Source organism: Lathyrus oleraceus, chromosome 5 (genome assembly GCF_024323335.1).
Source record: "Lathyrus oleraceus cultivar Zhongwan6 chromosome 5, CAAS_Psat_ZW6_1.0, whole genome shotgun sequence".
In the NCBI taxonomy this organism is placed as follows: Eukaryota; Viridiplantae; Streptophyta; class Magnoliopsida; order Fabales; family Fabaceae; genus Lathyrus; species Lathyrus oleraceus.
The window spans coordinates 176,064,955-176,087,284 of NC_066583.1; the positions used below are offsets into that span (position 1 = coordinate 176,064,955).

Genomic DNA, 22,330 nt, shown 5'->3' on the forward strand with positions numbered 1-22,330 from the left:
TCGTGTATACCACCCTTCGACCTAAAACCACTATGGACCTTAGATGTAGAGTCGAGTGCCTTGTTGCTGATCAAACATTGTCCGTAAATGAATGACCACAAAGATGATTGATGGGTACTCCACGAAGCATGCTGAGGGACATGAGTGACCTAGATGGAATTTTCCCATCCTGCATAACATGGTAAATGTCTAAGGGCCCAATATTGAACTGAACAAGGATGACCCGGTATATGCCTAGTGTTCAATATATACATAAGGGCAAAAGGGTAATTGTACACATAAGTATTATCACAAAAGGATTTGTCAAATTACATGACATTTCCGTGTGTTGGGTAGCAGTGATGTGTTGCTAGATACCGCTCACTGTTTATTATATTAAATACGTGATTTAATATAATTACCAATGTTACGAGAACATATAGGGTCACACATAAAAGGACGGATTGATGAGAGATAGAGTAGATAAGGAACACCGTAAGGTATGGAGCACTTAAGTGAATTGTAGAACATCGTAAGGTATGATGCACTTAAGTAGAATATGAAATATGGTAAGGTACCACACGCTTAAGTGATTTTGGTATATCATAAGAAATGGGCCACATACACTTAAGTGGGGTTTTTAGCTTGCAATCCACACAATTGGTTCTATAAATAGAACCCTTATGCAATAGCATCTAATGAGCTGAAATTTTCTCTCTCTCTCTCTCTCTCTCTCTCTCTCTCTCTTTCTCTCTCTCTCTCTCTCTCTCTCTCTCTCACACACACACACACACACACACACACACACACACACACACACACACGCGCGCGCACACACACACACACACACACACACACATACACACATACACACACACACACATACACACACTCAAAGCCTTCATTCATAGCAGCTAGTACTGAGACTGAAGGATTTCGTTCGTGTGGACTGGGTAGAGGCGTTGTCACAATTTAACGTTTATTATCACTCATTCGATCTGCATCAATGGTTTCAATCACCACAAGAGGTAACGATTCTATCACTGATCATGCCCATTCGTAAGGATCACTAAAGGAGAAAATTTTAATTTCCGTTGTGTTTTGGATCACTATTCTTCTTCAGTGGTATCAGAGCCTCTTACGAAACCATGCATCTGATAGGTGTTTATTTTATGTATTTTTTGTATTAATATGATTAAAAGACAGAATGTATCAAATAATAAACGAGTAATTAAATTTGGCATCATGTATGTATGATTTGGATGATTGATGTTGACTATGCTTCGAAATCCGACGTTAGTATGGTGGAGCAGCGATACATCGATCGTCCATAGGTTACAAAATTGAGATCGATCAAGTTATATATATGATGTAAGTAATTCTGATACAAAAATACAATACATATGATATACTGTTTCTCTTTCGTTCATTCAAACACTTAATGGTTGTTTTCATTTAAGCGATAAATGGTTATTTAACTCTGCATAGTGTGATCAGTCGTCGAAATTTAATTTGGTTTATTTAATTAACAGAATTTAAATTAATAATAATGATAACGTGTTTATTATTATTTTCTTGTGGTGATCGGTTATGACCTTAGTTTTCCTTTATTTTGTTTTGGGATTTTAAAATACGACTTGCGTGGCGTGCCTCTCTTTTAATCTCTTAATGTAACTTCTTTTCTTATCTCACTCCCTCGTATGTAAAACCAGTTGCTTTTATGTAATGTAATGTTATGAAGAAAGATAAGAATGCAATATCAAAGGAGGATAACCTTGAAGATCTTGCTTGGAGAAGCTTAGATCGTTATTAGGTTAGCTTAGGTTCTCTCATTGGCTTGGGAGAACAGTTGCGCTAGGGGTCATAACTGTTTCATTTTGTATGTATGTTGATGCATGTGAGAGACGATTTATATGATAAATAAGCCGGTGAGATCAAAATAATTGCAAATTCCCTCAAATTAAATATTAAGTTTATGTTTTCCAAGTTTTAGCACTCATCAAGACTAGTATCGAATAATGTAGGTTTCGCCTACGCGAGGTGTATGTTTTATATTAGTAAGGTGCGGTGGGATAATTGTAATATCCAATTGCTAAAACAATGGGTCAAACTTAACTAAACAAATTATAATAAGATTATATATGTTTAGAAGCAATAGTTGGAAATGATCCATATGATGGATTTGAATAAGGAGTTATTCACCCAACTAAAATATTCGAGAGTTGTATTAGATACATTTGGAAGGAGTTCCTACCTAAATAAGCTAGTTTTGTGTATTTCGCCTACACGGACTTAAAACAAAGTGAAATGTGAATCTCGACCCACTAGAAAATCTTCCAACGGGATTTTCCGAATCAAATGGTGAGGGTCATTTGTTTTGAGTAAAATAGTGGGGGCATATTTAACTAAAGGCCTAATTAAATATGTTATTGATACTTATTTTTTCATTATTTTCATGTAGATTACTATGACAGCAAACACCTCTAACAACATTTTGCAATCAATCCTTGATAAGGAAAAATTATCTGGGACAAATTTTCTGGATTGACACTGAAATCTGAGGATTATCCTCAAACATGATAGAAAGCTGTATGTCTTGGAGAAACCTGTTCCTGAAGAGGAACCTCCTAGTTCTGCACCTAAGGCGGAAAGAGATGCTTATAAGAAGCATGTCTATGATGTCAATGAAACAACTTGCCTCATGCTAGCTACCATGAACTCAGAGTTAGAAAAGTAACATGAGAACATGGCAGCGTTCGATATGATCGAACACCTGAAGATGTTTTATCAAGAGCAGGAAAGGCATGAAAGGTTTGAAGTTTCAAAAGCCTTTTTTCAAGACAAATTAGCTGAGGGAGCCCCTGTAGGTCCCCATGTGCTCAAGATGATTGGGTATGTGGAGAACCTTGAGAGGTTGGATTTTCTCCTTGGAGAGGAACTTGCGATTGATTTGATCTTGCAATTGTTGTTAGATAGATTCAGTCAATTTGTCCTTAATTTCAATATGCATGATATGGACAAATCTCTTCTTGAACTGTTGGCCATGTTAAGAACTGTTGAGCAGAATCTGAAGTCAAAAGGGAAGTCCATTCTGATGATCGGAAATGGAAAGAGACAGAACAAAAGACCCACCAAGCAGGGTAATAAAGGGAAAGACAAGGAAGTTGTCAAACCCAAACCCACTACTCCTACTTTGAAGCCTAGTGGAGGCATAGCAAAGGAAGGCACCTGCTTCCATTGCGGTAAGACCAGACACTAGAAGAGAAACTGCCCAAAGTACCTGGAAGATAAGAAGAATGGAGTAGAGACTTCAACTTCAGGTATTTTTGTTATTGAAATTAATTTATCTACTTCTACATCATGGGTATTAGATACTAGATGTGGTTCTCACATTTGTACTAATGTGTAGGGGCTAAAAAGGAGTAGAGATTTGGCAAAAGGTGAAGTTGACCTACGAGTTGGCAATGGAGCAAAGGTTGCTGCTTTAGCCGTAGGAACTTATATATTGACTTTACCTAGTTGTTTAATAATTCAGTTAGAGAATTGTTATTATGTACCTGCAATTAGCAGGAATATTATTTCTGTTTCTTATTTAGACAAGTTTGGTTTTTCATTTATAATAATGAACAATTATTGCTCCATTTATTTGAATGATATATTCTATGCTACTGCACAAATGAACAATGGAATACATGTCCTTGATCTTGAAATGCATATTTATAACATTAATAGTAAAAGGATGAAACCTAATAAGTTAAATCTAACTTACCTTTGGCATTGTCGATTAGGCCAGAAACGTATTTCCAAACTCCATAAAGATGGACTCTTGAACTCTTTTGATTATGAATCACATGAGACATGCATATCTTGTTTAATTGGAAAGATGGCAAAGTCTCAATTCAGAAGAAAAGATGAAAGAGCTAATGATCTTTTGGCCCTCATATGTTCTGATGTATGTTGACCATTGAATATACCATCCAAATGAGGTTTTCAGTACTTCATCATATTTACTGATGATTTCAATAGATATGGTTATGTGTATTTAATGAAACACAAATCAGAGTCCTTTGAAAAGTTCAAGGAATTCAAGAATGAAGTACAAAACCAAATAGGTAAGAATATTAAAACTCTTCGATCAGATCGAGGTGGTGAGTATTTAAGCCTGGAATTTGATGACCATCTAAAAGAGTGTGGGATCCTATCCCAACTTACTCCTCCTGAAACACCCTAATGGAATGATGTATCTGAGAGAAGAAATTGAACCTTGTTAGACATGGTCTGATCCATGATGAGTCACGTCGATCTTCCAAACTCCTTTTGGGGACATGCACTATTGACAGCAGCTTACACACTTAACCGTGTTCTAATGACACTGAAATTCACCGTATTTTCGACTCCGGTTTCGCATGCATTTTAGTTGTTTTTTGTTATTTTGTTATGTTATTACTATGTTTTTCTTTGTTTTCAGGTTTTTAGTCTAATCGGAGCCCCGACCGAGAAAAGGAGCGAAAATGAGCTAAAAAGCCAAAAAATCAGCATTTTACACTTGTGGTTCCCACTGTGGCTGGCGCCATGGGTCCAGCCATGACGTGTCCCAGTTTCAACTTCTCCTCAACTGCCACGTCCCCCATGATTTCCACTTGGCGCTGCAATTTCCTCCTGTGGCGGGCGCCATGATGTTATGGCGGGCGCCACAAGAACAAAATGGTTCCCGCCCATTTTCAAACTTAGGGGCATCCTTGTAATTCCCATGTTTCTTCTTGCCTATAAATAGGGCCTTCATTTCATTTGTTTCTTCATCCAAACTTAGTTACAACTAGGCATATATCAGTATTGTGTAAAAGTGGTAATCGCTTCACATCGGAGTGTTGCCACACAGTGTAATCGAGTCTGTAATCGAGTTTGGAGCACTTTGGAAGGAAGTTTAATCTTGCCGCCATTTTTATTTCTGTTACGCACTTTATTCGACCCTCAAATTGGAACATGTTTTATTGCTTTACCTTTATCTACTTTATTTTCCCGCACTGCCTTTATTTTGTTTACTTTCCCGCACTACGATCCTACTCGTCATCGGACTACTTACCATCGCCATTACATGGCGTATGGCTCCTCATGTTGAGAAGAAAACTGCAAGAAGTGGTCTTCATGGCCTACTTGGGGGCATTTGTGCTTTAACAGTGGCAGTTTTCCTCGACTCTTCGTGCTCACCAGAATTAAATACATACATGCACAACATCAAAGCAGTAAGGTAGGACTTGGAATTTTAATTAACCAAAAGTTGGGTTCAGTTCTGAGCCAACCGTATAAATCGCCACATACATGTTATTACAAAAATATAACATGTCAAGTTCATAACATAATTCAATTCCAAGCCAATGGAAAGTCAGAAATGCTGCTTCATGGCTTTCAAAGTGGTATGTTTTTCAACATTGCCTATGATTGTAGATTGAGATCCTCTTTCTCATTTGGATTTGCAATCCGTCGCCTTCTTCGTTACACCTAAGATGTTGGATACTGATGAATTTGTGAAAAGCATGAGAGTAGCAATTATTGAACCACTTGGGACATTTTTATCTAACCTTTTCATATAATGGAGCATCTTGAATATTCCAATTGAAAGATTGTTTTTGGTAGCTTGCTTAAGATATTTGAGTATGCACTTTCAGTTCACCCCCTGCAAAAGTCTTGTTTCCTATCCTTTTATGTTTTGATCCACAATCTGCCCCGGTCCAAACGAAGTTTGTTTCAGCTGCTATGAGTGAAAGAGGAGTTGTCAAAGGCAACATCAAACTTGGTGATCTTGTTGTGATTGCAGACCTGCAGAAAGTGATTCACAAACGAGTTATGAGGCATTCAAACACAATAAAAGACCAAAAATATCTCATAGTGGGCGCTTGCATAGCGAGGAACCTAATGGATACACCAGTGTACTTTTTGCCCGGTTTTGTGCATACATCTGTTATGTCCTCGTCAAACTCACCACCACTAGAAAAACCTCTATGGTTAACATCTATGGAATAAATACTATTGAACATTTCTCTCATAAGTGTCCTTACAGTAACCCCTACCTCAAGGAGATAGAAAAGTTGTACCCCATTGTTTAAAATGGACCAGAAGCAGAAAGGCCCACAACTGCAAAGATTATATGCGGTGCATCCCTCAGCCATAGGTGGTATATTCAGGAACATGTGGTCCACTATGTTGTCGAGCTACCGGCTTCTCCAAAACCTCATGGTCATTCTAGAACCCGGGGCCTCTTTGTTGATAATTTTTCCATGCTAAGTGATGTCTTACATGAAATTTTCGGTGTTGATATAGTGCATATATTTCCTTTACATGGTGTAGTTCCCGCGGTTGTTGCCTATTTACTGCCGTTTTGCGAAGCATTTGGCTTAGTTACTCCTATTTCAAATAGCATAGATGATGAGTCTTCAACATCAGTTTACATGGCCTTTTCGTTAAGCATTTCTTTTCCTCATTCGTTAATGGAAACTCTGTAGACCAATGCATTACTGAAGCAAGAATTACAGTTGGGAGTTTGGAGTATATTCTGTCAGTACACAATGACTATGTTATGTCTTCTCAAGATAAACCAAATTACAATCCAAATCTCTTAGGCTCTTTGAAAGGCATGTATGTTGACTCATTTCCAAATTATGGGCCTTGTGTTGTCAATATAAATCTCGTATTGCCTTATCGCACCTCGAAAAATGGGGATACGACTTTAAGCGAAGCGCAATCGCACGCTCGCAATGATGGACTGAACAGAGTCGCCACCGAACTTTATTTATTCCTAAAAAGGAAAGGGGAAATATCGATAAAACCCAAGACAAAATGACAATGATTATGGTCGTCGCAACCAATATCAAGGTTCGGGAGTCGGTTACGCAAGGGGAAGGTATTAGCACCCCTCACGTCCGTTGTACTCAACGGGAACCGTTTAGTTAGTTTCGCTTTGAATGTTAGCTTATGTTAGTCTTCTCAAGTTATAATGAGGGAGAGAAAGAATAGAAGAAAGAAGAAATGTTTTTGGATTTTTTGACGAAGGACTAAACCTAAGTTTTTTATTAGTGGGCCTGACAAGATTTATAAAGCTTGCTCCTACGTATCTCAAAAGAGAAATCAAGGCTTACGTAGTTCTGGGTAGAAAAATGTTTGTTTGTTGGTCGATTTTAGCGAAAAATATATTGTATTAATCGATGAAAAAAACATTATTTTACCCAAAATAGATGAGGAGCGGACGTATACCACACATCGAATGGATTTACAAATCTACATTCGGAAAAGCGTCACTTATCTCGACTCAATAATCGTGGCCGAAACATTGTTTTGCATCACCTTAAGACAATATATCTTTCGTTTATGAAAAACGTTTTTGATTAATCGCGCGACGGCGAGAAAGAGTTTGATTGGTTGAATTTATTTTGAGTAATGGCGAGAACTTGGATGAGTGAGATATCCATCTCGAATCCTAGTCTCAAGAGTGCACGGTATACACCATGTTCCATTTCCATCTTTATTGAAAAGGTGTTGAATAAAGATTAAGTGTTTTGAGGTTTGATTGAGAAAGGGGTTTGAAGAAACCGTATTGACAATTTTAGACGATGACGAGAGCTAAGATAGGCAAGGCATCCACCTTGAATCTTAATCTCAGGAGTGCACGGTATACACCATGTTCTATTTCCATCTTTATTGAAAGAGTGTTAAGGTAGGAATTAAGTATTTTTTGAGTTTGAAAGACGTACGTTTATAAGAACGAGACATAAGCCCCAAGATCGATAATTCAGGGTTCCACCGGAAAACAAGATTCCAATGGTGCTTTTCCATTCGAATTATTTAAGAAAATTATTTAATGGACAACGAATGCTTGATAAGAATCAATTGTTCAAAAAGTTACGACAGAATGCTTGATCCTAACGGCCCTTATTTTGTCCAAGTTAATTAAAGTATTTTAGGGACAAAAAAAATAATGAACGGTAAACCCAAAACGCGAGTCTCGGGACCGATCATTCGAGGATTCCCAGTGGAATGCTAGATTCCCAGTGGAATGCTAGATTCCAATGGTCCTCTTCTTTCATGTTTTTTAACAAAAGGATTTGATAGTATGTTTGATTTAAGAAAACTCACTCGATGCTTGATCGAGGTTTGATTGGTATGGATGAGACATGATAATGAGATTTTAAAAACTAACTTAATTTTGATAAGTGTTTCTTCTTGTTTGAAAGGTTTATTTTTTATTTTTATTTTTTTATATTATCTAATTAACTAATCTATCAAACTAAAACAAGAAAGAGCAAATAAGTACAAATTACAATCAAATGGGACATGATACATTTTTCTTGGGGAATAAAATAAATAAAAATGAAATAAAGTAAATAATAATAATAATATAAAAATACATAATCAAAGTGAATAATATAAAAACAAAAACAAGAGAAAATGTTTATAAATTATAAATAAGAGAAAAGATAAAAATATAACAATTTTTTTGAATAAGTTTGTGTTTTTTCTTAGAAACATGAGAAAGTAGTTTTTTAATTAAACATTTACAAAAATATATTGAGATTTCTTTTTTATTTATTTTTTATAATCAATGTTTATTTCTATCTATAATTTAAAATTAGCCTAATTAAAAAGAAATTAATAAGACAAAATAGAATGAACATCAAATTAAAAATTTAAAGGGCTACATGTACAGGGATCTACTTCTTTCACATTTTCAAGTACATAAGCTTTTCTCAAATTTTAATTTGACTTTTCAAATAAAATGAGCATCAAATAAAAATGGGCACATGGCATATTACTAATAAATAAAATAAACAATTAAAAAAATACACAACATAAATTAGAAAATCAAGCAAGCTCTTCATACTATTTTCATGTTTAACATAAAAGAACAAAACTTTTCCAAATCTAACAAGCAAGTAAAAAGAAAGGTCAAACCAAAGAGAAAAAAAAAGTTACCGAACAAGTGTTGTCGGGTTTGGGAGACGTCGGCGGGTTTGTGAAGCTTGACCGGATCCGGTTCGTGGAGGCGTTTCCGACGGTGGTCCCGTTTGTATCGGCGGTGAGTGAGATAAAAGTAGCATGTGTTTTTAGCTGTGGTGAAAAGAAAAAATTAGGGAGTATTATATAAAGGTTAATGTTGATAATGATATGAGACATTTGTTGTAGTAGTGAGTTATTTTTGTGATGGTGGTATTTTTACATGAAGCAGGTGTATGATAAAGTGTGGTTGTTGAAGTTTTATATGATATGAAAGATGGATGTTAATGTGGAGACTTCAATGGTGGTGAGGATCACCTTTTAAAAAGAAGGTGGAATTTTGGCTTATGAAGAAAATTATTCTTCTGCGCTACAGTGACAGAGGGATATGTTTTTCTTTTGAAAATCATTCCCTCACCCTCTCTTTCAGCATCCTTTTCTTATTTGTTCTTTCACTTTCTCTTTCTATTCAATTGAGATGAAAGATAAAATGCAGTCACCGTTGTGTATTGTAGGTTTTTTTTTGTACGTCCTCTCTTAACTCACACACACATATATACATATATATATATATATATATATATATATATATATATATATATATATATATATATATATATATATATATATATATATATATATATATATATATATATATATAGTAGGGTTTAGAATTAACTTCCCCTAAAACACCCTTGTAAATATCTTGTAGAGTTTAAAAAGAATTAAATAAATTAAAATAATTAAAATAACTAAAATTCAAATATTATAGAATACATAACCTAAAATAAAAATGAAAACATAGTTAGATCTACTTATTTATTTTTGAATATTTTGATAAAAGAAAAAAAATAAAAGGACTCAAAATAAATAAAAACTGAGTATAAAAATACTCCAAAAATTAAGAGGAATGCACTAAAATGATCGACGTGAAATAAATCTCTCTGAAATATATAGCGTTTGAGCCAATTTTGAAATAAAATTTGACCGGTTAAAAGGCTTAGACTGACCAAAATGCGACAGAAAAAAGTAGTCGAAAAATTAAAACGAACACGTCAGGTTAAACTACATGAACCGTAAATTAATAAAATTGACCTCTGCAAGATCGATCTAGAAAATTTTTGACCACTAATTTTACGTACATTTGAGAATTAGTTCGACCGGTCTGTCTGTAAATCTGAAAAAATTGTTTCGACTGATATTTTAGGCACTATGCGGTATGGAATGCATGGTATGCTATGTAGATATGCAATAGCTATGATGAATATGTTGAATCGGCGATTCAGGGTCAAAATTGGGGTGTGACAGTTGCCCCTATTTAAGTATCTTCAACATGAGAATATGTAGAAGTACACTCTTCATATGATCATAGTGGGAGATAGTTAAATACTATGAAGACCCGAATTTTGATCCTGAAATGCAAATGATAGGATATGATATGAGATGAATGCCTGAATGAATGACTCTTTTTTATTTGATTTGCTAGGGATATGATCAGACATAAGATAAACCCTAGCATGATGCTTTATGATGGATACAAAATGAAACAAAGATCCGTGGGGGATGCTGATGGTCCATAGGGAGACAGACAAATGGTGAAAAACCAACTCGTTGGGGAAAACAATCCTGCTGGAGAATCAAACGCACACTAGTGAGCGCTCAAAGTGAAATTCGATGAACGACACTTAGAATACAAGAGATTTCGGCAATAAGTTCACACATGACTTACTAAACCCGAATAAGAAAAATTTCTACAACAGGTTCATACATGACCTGATAACACTGAAATAATCATAGAGAAAGACTCTTCAAAACAGGTTCATACATGACCTGGTAATACTGGAATGAAAGCTCAACAACAGGTTCATACATTACCTGACAATGCTGGGGAATATCAAGAAGTTCTTACACCAGGTTCATACATGACCTAACAAACTCAGAAAAATTCAAAAAGAGTATATCAACAGGTTCATACATGACCTGAGAACACTGAAATAATCATAAAGAAAGATTCTTCAAAACAGGTTCAGGCATGACCTGGTAATACTGGGATAAAAGCTGAACAAACAGGTTCATACATGACCTGACAAAACAGGAACATTCAAAGAACTTCCAACAACAGGTTCATACATGACCTGACAACACTTAACTATTCAAAGAATTTTCAACAGTAGGTTCATACATGACCTGACAACACTTGAATATTCAAAGAATTTTCAACAACTGGTTCAAACATGACCTAACAACACTTTGAATATTCAAAGAATTTTCAACAACTGGTTCAAACATGACCTGACCATTTGGAATATTCAAAGAGTTTCAATAAATGGTTCAAACATGACCTAACAACACTTGAATATTCAAAGAATTTTCAACAGCAGGTTCATACATGACCTGACAACACTTGACTATTCAAAGACTTTTCAACAGCAGGTTCATACATGACCTAACAACACTTGACTATTCAAAGAGTTTTCAATAACTGGTTCAAACATGACCTAACAACACTTGAATATTCAATGAGTGCTCAATTAACAAGTTCAAACATGACCTGACAACATTTCGGAACATACAAGGAAGGTTTGACCAACAGGTCCATACATGACTTAATGACAACTTGAATATCAAGGAAACTTTATTCAACAGGTTCATACATGACCTAACAACACTGGAAAAAATCAAAGAATCTCACCAATAGGTTCATACATGACCTGACCATTTGGAATACATCTGACAATTCTGGAGATTTCTCACAAGAAATTCATCCAATCAAAGATTTTGGAGATTCCTAAGATGGAATTTATGCAAAACAAAGATAAACGGGAGTCTTCTTATAAGTAGATCATCCACGCAAAAGGCTACGATGATTCTTTACAAAGATATCAAACAAAACCAATATCATTGGAGTTTTCTAACACGAAAAATCTCCAAGCTTCTAGGAATTCCTCAAGATGATGAGTCATATATGACTTTCACGGAACCATCAGGAAAGACAAGGTAATTAAACTCTCTGTACGTGCCAACAACAATTGGACTTTTAACCGTAAGTAATGGATTACAACCAGCTTTTAACAGATTTTGCCAACAACAATTGGACTTTGACCGAAAGCAATGGATTACAACCAGCTTGCCAGCAACAACTGGACTTTGACCGAAAGCAATGGGTTACAACCAGCTTTTAACGGAGTTTGCCAACAACAATTGGACTTGAAATGATGTTGGTGACAACCAAAATTCAGATACCAATTACAATTGTATTTATAAACAGAGTGACAATGATGCCAACAAAAATTGAGTTTAGAATGAGTTCTAGTAACAACTGAGCTTGGAATAATGCTAGTGACAACTGGGTTTTAGGAGACACCAATGAGTCTTGAAATAATTCCAGGGAATGGCATAAGGGTTCTGGAAGTGCGTCAGAACAAAAATGACATGTCTGGGGATTCATCAGAGAGTAAAAGAAACGAATTCTGGAAATGCATCAGAATTATAAGTGATATTCTGGAAATATATCAGAATACAGACACATCTGGTAATACATCGAGGAAATTCTGGAAATACATCAGAATACAAGATAGACATATTCAAGAATACATCAGATCAGTGAGGAAACATCTGGAAATAGATCAGACAAGTTATGGAAATACATCAATAAACCAAAGAGTAATCCGAAAATTCATCAGATAATCCAAAAAGGAAATTGAACCTCCTGGACAAAATTGCCAACTGAGTCGGACTTGAAAATGACTGCGAAAACCAGATGATGGTTTAAGGGCACCAAATACAAATTGGAAGCAAAGGTCAAAGGATATAGGATCGACAACAAGACCTGGGTCAATGCAAAATGAGCACGAAGTACATTTCAGCTATGCATGATTTTAATTCTTTTATGCATGATATATGAATGATCATGACTATGAGAATGCTGACACTTGAGTGGACTGGGAGTTGTAGAGGCTTTTTATTGGAAGCTCATGATTCCTCAACACCGAGAACTCAACCAAATATTTTATGATAGATGTTATCAAAGGAGAATTCTATCAAGCTTGGCAGCCACAACTTAGCAAACGGGATCCTTTTGTAGGATTAATGAATCGTGCTAGCATAACTTTCGGGCACTCGTCTCAGAATCAATAGTTCTTGACGTATGGCAAAATTTGTTTGAGCAGTTTGAAAGCATGAAGAGAGAGGTTTTGCCCCTCTGTGGCTCATCTTGCCCCAGTCTGTTGGGTCTTTGGAAATGTTCACCTTGAAAGTGAGTTTGGAAACAACTTGCCATGATACTACCTCGAGATGGCTTGCCCCAAGTGTTTGAAACTTGCAATGGTCTGAACTTGACTAATCCAAATGTTGGAATGGTAGACTCTTGATTGACTTTCCTTGGATAGTTGGACTCAATGAGCTTCTGAGGTGGCTTGCTCCAGTCTGAGTCTTGAAGCAAATTACTCTTGACTAAATGACCCTTGGGGCGATCGGCTCGGATCAACTGATACTCAAAGTGATTTCCCCTGACTGGATTTCTTCCACTTTATCAATTTCCTCAATTGTATATTGCTGGAATTTCTTTGATGCTAAGTGTTGAATCGCAAGTAAGATTGTTCATTCAAAAATGGTAATTTTAATGCAATACTTATGCAAAAATTTGAAATCAAAGTTTATTGATATGAGCGGGTGAAATACAGTGAATGGGTCATTGATAAGAACACAATGATGATCAAGTCATTCACAACATGCAAGTCTGTGCCATCAAATGGTTAACAAAAATCATTTGGAGTCAAGTTAACACAACCTTGTTGTAGTATGCTTTCAGAATAAACCCTGCCTCAATTAGGTCTTTTAAGGGTTGTAATGTGGTCTGCTTCACGGTTCTTAAAACAAAAGGATATAAGACTCAAAATTAATTTTTACCCACCCCTTCTTCTTGATGATCTCTAGTTCCTATATTCAGTTAATTCAATACACGCATTCGATCTCGAAGGTGCGAAAGTGGAAATGAGGGTTCAAGGTGAGACTTTCTTGAAATGGCAGTCACCTTATTTGTTTTTGTTGAGGATTTAATGGCCTATTTTGGTTGATTTTCTTTATCCCTGATTTTGCCTGGACCGCTTCTTTGAAGCTTTCGGTCCATCGGAATGCCCTGACTTTTGCCTAACTCATTTTGTGGTGTTTGACTTAGCGGGCTTTTTCTGTTTTTTAAAGGTGTTGACTGCCACATTATTGGTGGATGAGGATCGACCAACACTAATTTTAGCTTTTCTCAACCTCTTCGACACTTCAACATGTGCGCGAAGGATAACATGTGGTTGAACCTAATTGGAGGGCGTAAATATGGACGGCTTTTTTTGAAAGATCGAATGCACGGTCAAACTATCTGAACACAACTACCCGGCCCCAGGTTAAGATTAAGGGTTTTAGATCTGAAATAAACACCAACTTATAGGCTCAAAATGGTTGACTAGGGATTAACTCCTTATCTCTTCAGTGTTTGGGGATTTGAAACAATCCCTTACATCATCGACAAGGTTTTACTCAGAAGCATACCACAATAATTTCAGGTGTTTCGTTTTCATCATCCTCCTTCCAATCTTTGTTAGCACAACGATTTGATAAACAAAAGTGAATGAGAGGAGTATTTTTGTTTTTAACATGAATGAAAAACGAGTGAATACGAATGGATCAATTCAAAAGATGCATAAACATTTCATTAATCTTACCAATTCAAAGAAAACAACAATGCTTAAAAGCAATTAACGACCAACATGCAAAGAAACTACAAAGGAAGTGTTGAAACAACCAAATGATTGCCATCTTCAGGGAATGACTCCGTCAAATTTGATCCATTAACTTCGGGGGACACCCCTTGAGATCTTCGCCCTTGATAGGTTAACGTTTACCACCAAGCTTCCTTCTTGAAAGGCTATGTACCCATTGTCAATCAACTGTTGTACTTTGGCTTTGAAAGCGTTGCAGTCTTTGGTTGAATGCCCTTCTGATCCAGCATGATATCCGCATTGCACATTTAGGTCATACCCGGGTGAGTATGGTTGTGGAACCGGCTTGAGAGACTTGGGAACCACCAACGAGTTTTGAATTAGAGGTTGTAGAAGTTGACTATATGTCATGAGGATTGGAAATCCAAGGCGATATCTCAATGCTCTTACCAGGAAATGATGATATCTCACTAGCCACATCCTTGACCTCTTTCTTGTGGTACAAAACCTTGAGGGGTTTCAGGGGTCCTTTCCCTTTCACATTACTTGGCCCAGAAATCAAGATATATGTACTTGAGCCTTCCTCCTCCAATGCTTCTTGAATTTTCCTTAGACATGGTTCTTTGTTCTAAACGCGTGTCAGGAATCACTTTGCTCTTCATGGACAAAGGATGGATGGGTTTTTTTGTATTTTTGGAAAATGATATGCAATGCATGATAACGAATGCAGATGCAATGGTATATGAATGGATGCAATGTATTTTTTTATGTTTTGGTATGCAAATAAAATGCAATCCAGGTAGTTAGGATCTGGGATAATGTGAGTAACTCAGAACATCTTACTAGGTAGGCTCCTTACCAGATAGTTCTAGGATTTCTACCCATAAACCCACTCACGGGATAGTTTCTACATTTTTGATAAGGTTCCCAGTTTCATGGACCATAATCGTATTAACATCATAAAACAGGCTAGCCGCTTTATGACAAGAGTGACGAAAGGTCTCTTCTGAGCGGGGTTTTCATATTGGGTGCAAAAAGGAGAGGCCCTTGGAGTCCATCATTACGCAACCACCAAAGCAGAAACTGGTTCTAAGAGGGGCTCCTAAAGTCATGGACCCTTCATGAATCAACGTCATGCAACAGGCTAGCTGTCTTATAACGAGATCTACAAACAAGTCTACTCTAGGGGTGTTTTCATGCTAGGCACGCAAGGAATGGCCATTGGAGACTAACACTGCACAACTTCCAATTCTAAACTTATGTGTTCTCTCTTCTTTTTCCAAAGCTCGGGTGTAGAGCTTTATTCATGATATCAAAATCCCAACACCCACACATAGATATATATATATACAGATATAAAAATGCGATAAAACAGGGATAAAGAAAGCATATAACAAAGGAAGAAAAATAAACAAACAAAGTTAACACACATACGAAAACTTAACTGAACTAGGGTTGACTCACTTAGGGATGTTCCTTTCCCCAGCAGAGTCGCCATCTGTCGAACCTCAGAAAAATGGGGATACGACTTTAAGCGAAGCGCGATCGCTCGCTCGCAATGATGGACTGAATAGAGTCGCCGCCGAACTTTATTTATTCCTAAAAAGGAAATGGGAAATATCGATAAAACCCAAGACAAAATGACAATGATTATGGTCGTCGCAACCAATATCAGGGTTCGGGAGTCTGTTACGCAAGGGGAAGGTATTAACACCCCTCACGTCCGTTGTATTCAACGGGAACCGTTTAGTTAGTTTCGCTTTGAATGTTAGCTTATGTTAGTTTTCTCAAGTTATAATAAGGGAGAGAAAGAATAGAAAAGAGAAGAAATGTTTTTGGATTTTTTGACGAAGGACTAAACCTAAGTTTTTTATTAGTGGGTCTGACAAGATTTATAAATCCTACTTCTACGTATCTCAAAAGAGAAATCAAGGTTTACGTAGTTCTGGGTAGAAAAATGTTTATTTGTTGGTCGATTTTAGTGAAAGCTATATTGTATTAATCGATGAAAAAAACATTATTTTACCCAAAACAGATGAGGAGCGGACGTATACCACACATCGAATGGATTTACAAATCTACATTCGGAAAAGCGTCACTTATCTCGACTCAACAATCGTGGCCGAAACATTGTTTTGCATCACCTTAAGACAATATATCTTTCGTTAATGAAAAAGGTTTTTGATTAATCGCACGGCGGCGAGAAAAAGTTTGATTGGTTGGATTTATTTTGAGTAATGGCGAGAACTTGGATGAGTGAGATATCCATCTCGAATCCTAGTCTCAAGAGTGCACGGTATACACCATATTCCATTTCCATCTTTATTGAAAAGGTGTTGAATAAAGATTAAGTGTTTTGAGGTTTGATTGAGAAAGGGGTTTGAAAAAACCGCATTGACAATTTTAGACGATGACGAGAGCTAAGATAGGCAAGGCATCCACCTTGAATCTTAATCTCGGGAGTGCACGGTATACACCATGTTCCATTTCCATCTTTATTGAAAGAGTGTTAAGGTAGGAATTAAGTATTTTTTGAGTTTGAAAGACGGGCGTTTATAAGAACGAGACATAAGCCCCAAGATCGATAATTCAGGGTTCCACCGGAATGCAAGATTCCAATGGTCCTTTTCAATTCGAATTATTTAAGAAAGTTATTTAATGGACAACGAATGCTTGATAAGAATTAATTTTTCAAAAAGTTACGACAGAATGCTTGATCCTAAGGACCCTTATTTTGTCCAAGTTAATTAAAGTATTTTAGGGACAAAAAAAATAATGAACGGTAAACCCAAAACGCGAGTCTCGGGACCGATCATTCGAGGATTCCCAGTGGAATGCTAGATTCCCAGTGGAATGCTAGATTCCAATGGTCCTCTTCTTTCATGTTTTTTAACAAAAGGATTTGATAGTATGTTTGATTTAAGAAAACTCACTCGATGCTTGATCGAGGTTTGATTCGTATGGATGAGACATGATAATGAGATTTTAAAAACTAACTTAATTTTGATAAGTGTTTCTTCTTGTTTGAAAGGTTTATTTTTTATTTTTATTTTTTTATATTATCTAATTAACTAATCTATCAAACTAAAACAAGAAAGAGCAAATAAGTACAAATTACAATCAAATGGGACATGATACATTTTTCTTGGGGAATAAAATAAATAAAAATGAAATAAAGTAAATAATAATAATAATATAAAAATACATAATCAAAGTGAATAATATAAAAACAAAAACAAGAGAAAATGTTTATAAATTATAAATAAGAGAAAAGATAAAAATATAACAATTTTTTTGAATAAGTTTGTGTTTTTCTTAGAAACATGAGAAAGTAGTTTTTCAATTAAACATTTACAAAAATATATTAAGATTTCTTTTCTATTTATTTTTTATAATCAATGTTTGTTTCTATCTATAATTTTAAATTAGCCTAATTAAAAAGAAATTAATAAGACAAAATAGAATGAACATCAAATTAAAAATTTAAAGGGCTACATGTACAGGGATCTACTTCTTTCACATTTTCAAGTACATAAGCTTTTCTCAAATTTCAATTTGAATTTTCAAATAAAATGAGCATCAAATAAAAATGGGCACATGGCATATTACTAATAAATAAAATAAATAATTAAAAAAATACACAACATAAATTAGAAAATCAAGCAAGCTCTTCATACTATTTTCATGTTTAACATAAAAGAACAAAACTTTTCCAAATCTAACAAGCAAGTAAAAAAGAAAGGTCAAACCAAAGAGAAAAAAAAAGTTACCGAACAAGTGTTGTCGGGTTTGGGAGACGTCGGCGGATTTGTGAAGCTTGACCGGATCCGGTTCGTGGAGGCGTTTCCGACGGTGGTCCCGTTTGTATCGGCGATGAGTGAGATAAAAGTAGCATGTGTTTTTAGCTATGGTGAAAAGAAAAAATTAGGGATTATTATATAAAGGTTAATGTTGATAATGATATGAGACATTTGTTGTAGTAGTGAGTTATTTTTGTGATGGTGGTATTTTTACATGAAGCAGGTGTATGATAAAGTGTGGTTGTTGAAGTTTTATATGATATGAAAGATGGATGTTAATGTGGAGACTTCAATGGTGGTGAGGATCACCTTTTAAAAAGAAGGTGGAATTTTGGCTTATGAAGAAAATTATTCTTCTGCGCTACAGTGACAGAGGGATATGTTTTTCTTTTGAAAATCATTCCCTCACCCTCTCTTTCAGCATCCTTTTCTTATTTGTTCTTTCACTTTCTCTTTCTATTCAATTGAGATAAGAGATAAAATGCAGTCGCCGTTGTGTATTGTAGGTTTTTTTTTGTCCGTCCTCTCTTAACTCACACACACATATATATATATATATATATATATATATATATATATATATATATATATATATATATATATATATATATATATATATATATATATATATATATATAATTAACTTTCCCTAAAACACCCTTGTAAATATCTTGTAGAGTTTAAAAAGAATTAAATAAATTAAAATAACTAAAATAACTAAAATTCAAATATTTTAGAATACATAACCTAAAATAAAAATGAAAACATAGTTAGATTTACTTATTTATTTTTGAATATTTTGATAAAAGAAAAAAAATAAAAGGACTCAAAATAAATAAAAACTGAGTATAAAAATACTCCAAAAATTAAGAGGAATGCACTAAAATGATCGACGTGAAATAAATCTCTCTGAAATATATAGCGTTTGAGCCAATTTTGAAATAAAATTTGACCGGTTAAAAGGCTCAGACTGACCAAAATGCAACAGAAAAAAGTAGTCGAAAAATTAAAACAAACACGCCAGGTTAAACTACATGAACCGTAAATTAATAAAATTGACCTCTGTAAGATCGATCTAGAAAATTTTTGACCACTAATTTTACGTACATTTAAGAATTAGTTCGACCGGTCTGTATGTAAATCTGAAAAAATTGTTTCGACTGATATTTTAGGCACTATGCGGTATGGAATGCATGGTATGCTATGTAGATATGCAATAGCTATGATGAATGTGTTGAATCGGCGATTCAGGGTCAAAATTAGGGTGTGACATGCCTTAACCATTTCCAGTATTGGAAATTCCATTCATCAAGCGTCTACTGTGATCTCAAGCATGACTTACCAGAAGATGAATAAAGGCGGGATCAATTTCACCTTAACTTCTGTAAACAACCATCTAGATCTCGATATTGTGAAGGCCGAGTGTAGTGAACACAAGGTTCATGATGCAAATGTTACCCTAAGGTAGGAAGGCCCTGCAATATCCATTTCAGCAGAAAAACCATAATTCCAAACACAATCAAGTTCAACCCTGCAAAAAGGATTCAAAAGCATAATCAGATCCAATAGAACTCGTGGTAGGAACTCATAAACAACAAATTCATAGAGCCAAACCATACATTTCGTACCAAGACTACAAATATTACATCATCCTACATTCAATGAATTATGCCGCAGACCAAACAACGACATCAACCTGCAAAACCTGTATGCACCAGACCTTCCAACACCTGCGGTTGTGTAATGATAAATTCCTTCAATATAAACTAATTACAAACCAATGTAACCCAAAACACCACATACATGACCAATAGATAAAGCAATTAACCTGCACACCGTTCCAGCTTGAACGTGAATGCCTTAAATGGGACATGTAAAAGACATAGTAACAACTTCTTGTTTGCAAGCAAGTCACCATAGCAGTTTGCCAACATTAGTCCATAATAAGTGCATGACAGTATAACAAAAATAATTCCAGAGTAAGGCTAGCAAGGGTCAATGCCATCAGAAATTACGTACATAAATACCAAGGAGTTACTAGCTATCATCAAAGCATCCTGACCACTATCTAACCGAGCTAGCAGCCAAGATCCAGCCTTTCAGTTCAGTGCAGAACAACATTCAAGTATTCATTGACAGAAGTTCATTCATCTGCACAAGCAGGATTAACGCCAAGCATACCACACAAACTCATAGCAGCCAATCCAAAACTACTTTCAACAAAGGATTTCCATGAATTCCATACCACAAACCATTAACCTGCATATGTGAAACACAAAATCAAGCCAAATATTTCACCTGCATTCCTTAGCTTAGAGCATATTGATGGCATTTAAACATCAAACAAAAATCCATGGTAGCAAAACAGTTCACCCATATTCCCTTACAAAATCAACCAAGCATCCAAGTTAAGCAATCCCCATTTCACTAACATAATCCAACCCAATTAACAACAGATTGACTAAAAGAACTGAAACAGTTAACTAACTTCAATGACTAGCTCAGTTAATTCGGCTCATATTAACAATTCAATTAACATAGCTTCATGTGTTCAATTCAAGACAACAGCAATTCATTATCACACAAGTCCAAACAAACATAAAACGAACGCCTACTTAACACTTTCACTAACAAAATAAGCACGACAACAACTTAAAAACTAACAGGAATTTGTTTCCAATGATAGCAGAATTTTGACCAACTAACTGAGTTAGGGATTCAACTCAGTGAGTTATCACCAATTAACTATGATCCTAGTCATCCCACCCTAGCCTAATTCCTGACCAGAATAACCAACTCTGAAGCTAACCTCTAAGCTCCCTCTATTCTAAACCTCCTCTCTATATAATTCATCCCTCACCCTCATTCACAACATTCATTCATTGCTCTCTAAACTCACACATAATTTCTCTACAAAATCTCTCAATCCCTCACCACACGCTCTGAACCATCATAATTGTTAGAGCTTCGGCATTAGAAGCTCTAATCAGTTGATCTTCAACCTCAACCGCGTCACTCTTTTCTCACATAAACTACATCATCACGACTTACATACTACAGAAGAAGAAGAAATTTTTGCATTCATAAGGAAGAAAAGAGTCGGAGCAAGAACTCACCGAGATCGTCTCTTTCTTTGTCGTCTCCGACAGGTAGGTTGATTTCTTCATTGTTTCACATTGAACTGGTTACCGTAATGTAGCTGGAGGTGATTGGAATCAAAGCCCCAACCCCCAGGGCTTCGGTTCCAGTTAAGGAGAGTTCAATTTAAGTCTTACTGTCTATGGTTCATGGAGAAGTCACTTCGATTCGATTAATTGATGATGAGTCTAGAGAACCTGAGCAAGGATTCGAATTCAGGGCATGTAGATGAGAAGTTTGGTATCTGGATTTAGTAGTTTAGGCTCCGCTGCCGCCGACAACGGATTCTGAAATGGAGGAGGAGGCTTGAACTTAGGGGAGGGAGATTTGAATTGATTTGAGACGTTTTGCAAACGTGATTAGCGTGTTCGTCATTTTTGCGTACGTGGCCTTGGGTGACTCACACTCTCATTTTCAGCTTGTTGAGCTTTGGGCATTTGGCCTAAACTTCTTACTTCCTGCACCATGCCTTGCATCCACACCCTTGACTCATTGGCTTAGATTAGTGTTGGGCCTTTGCTAAGGCCCAAGTGGATTTCTCCTTGCGCCCTAATTGACTGGGCCTACGCCCCCCAGTGATCAAATGCCCATTTTTAGTTTTGTTGTGTTTTGCCAATTATGTTTTTTAGTTAGAGATTAGAGTTCAATTAATATTATTAGAATTTAATTAGGTTTATTAGATTTTTAAACCTTAATCAGGGCATTAGTATCTAGTGT

General features: G+C 35.8%; 1 long non-coding RNA gene across 4 annotated transcripts; it reads right to left on the reverse strand.

Annotated features, from left to right (window-relative positions):
- Positions 1–8,772: 8,772 nt before the first annotated feature.
- LOC127081463 (uncharacterized) lies at positions 8,773–22,044 on the reverse strand. Of its 4 annotated transcripts, XR_007788099.1 has the most exons (6): positions 21,592–22,044; positions 20,304–20,734; positions 20,104–20,205; positions 19,818–20,006; positions 18,446–18,580; positions 8,773–9,078 (listed from the first exon to the last, which is right to left on the reverse strand). It is a non-coding gene; the product is annotated as an uncharacterized LOC127081463 (long non-coding RNA). The 4 variants fall into 4 exon arrangements; XR_007788100.1 differs by lacking the exon at positions 18,446–18,580; XR_007788098.1 differs by lacking the exons at positions 8,773–9,078; positions 18,446–18,580 and having other exon boundaries at positions 19,109–20,006; positions 20,095–20,205.
- Positions 22,045–22,330: the final 286 nt, after the last annotated feature.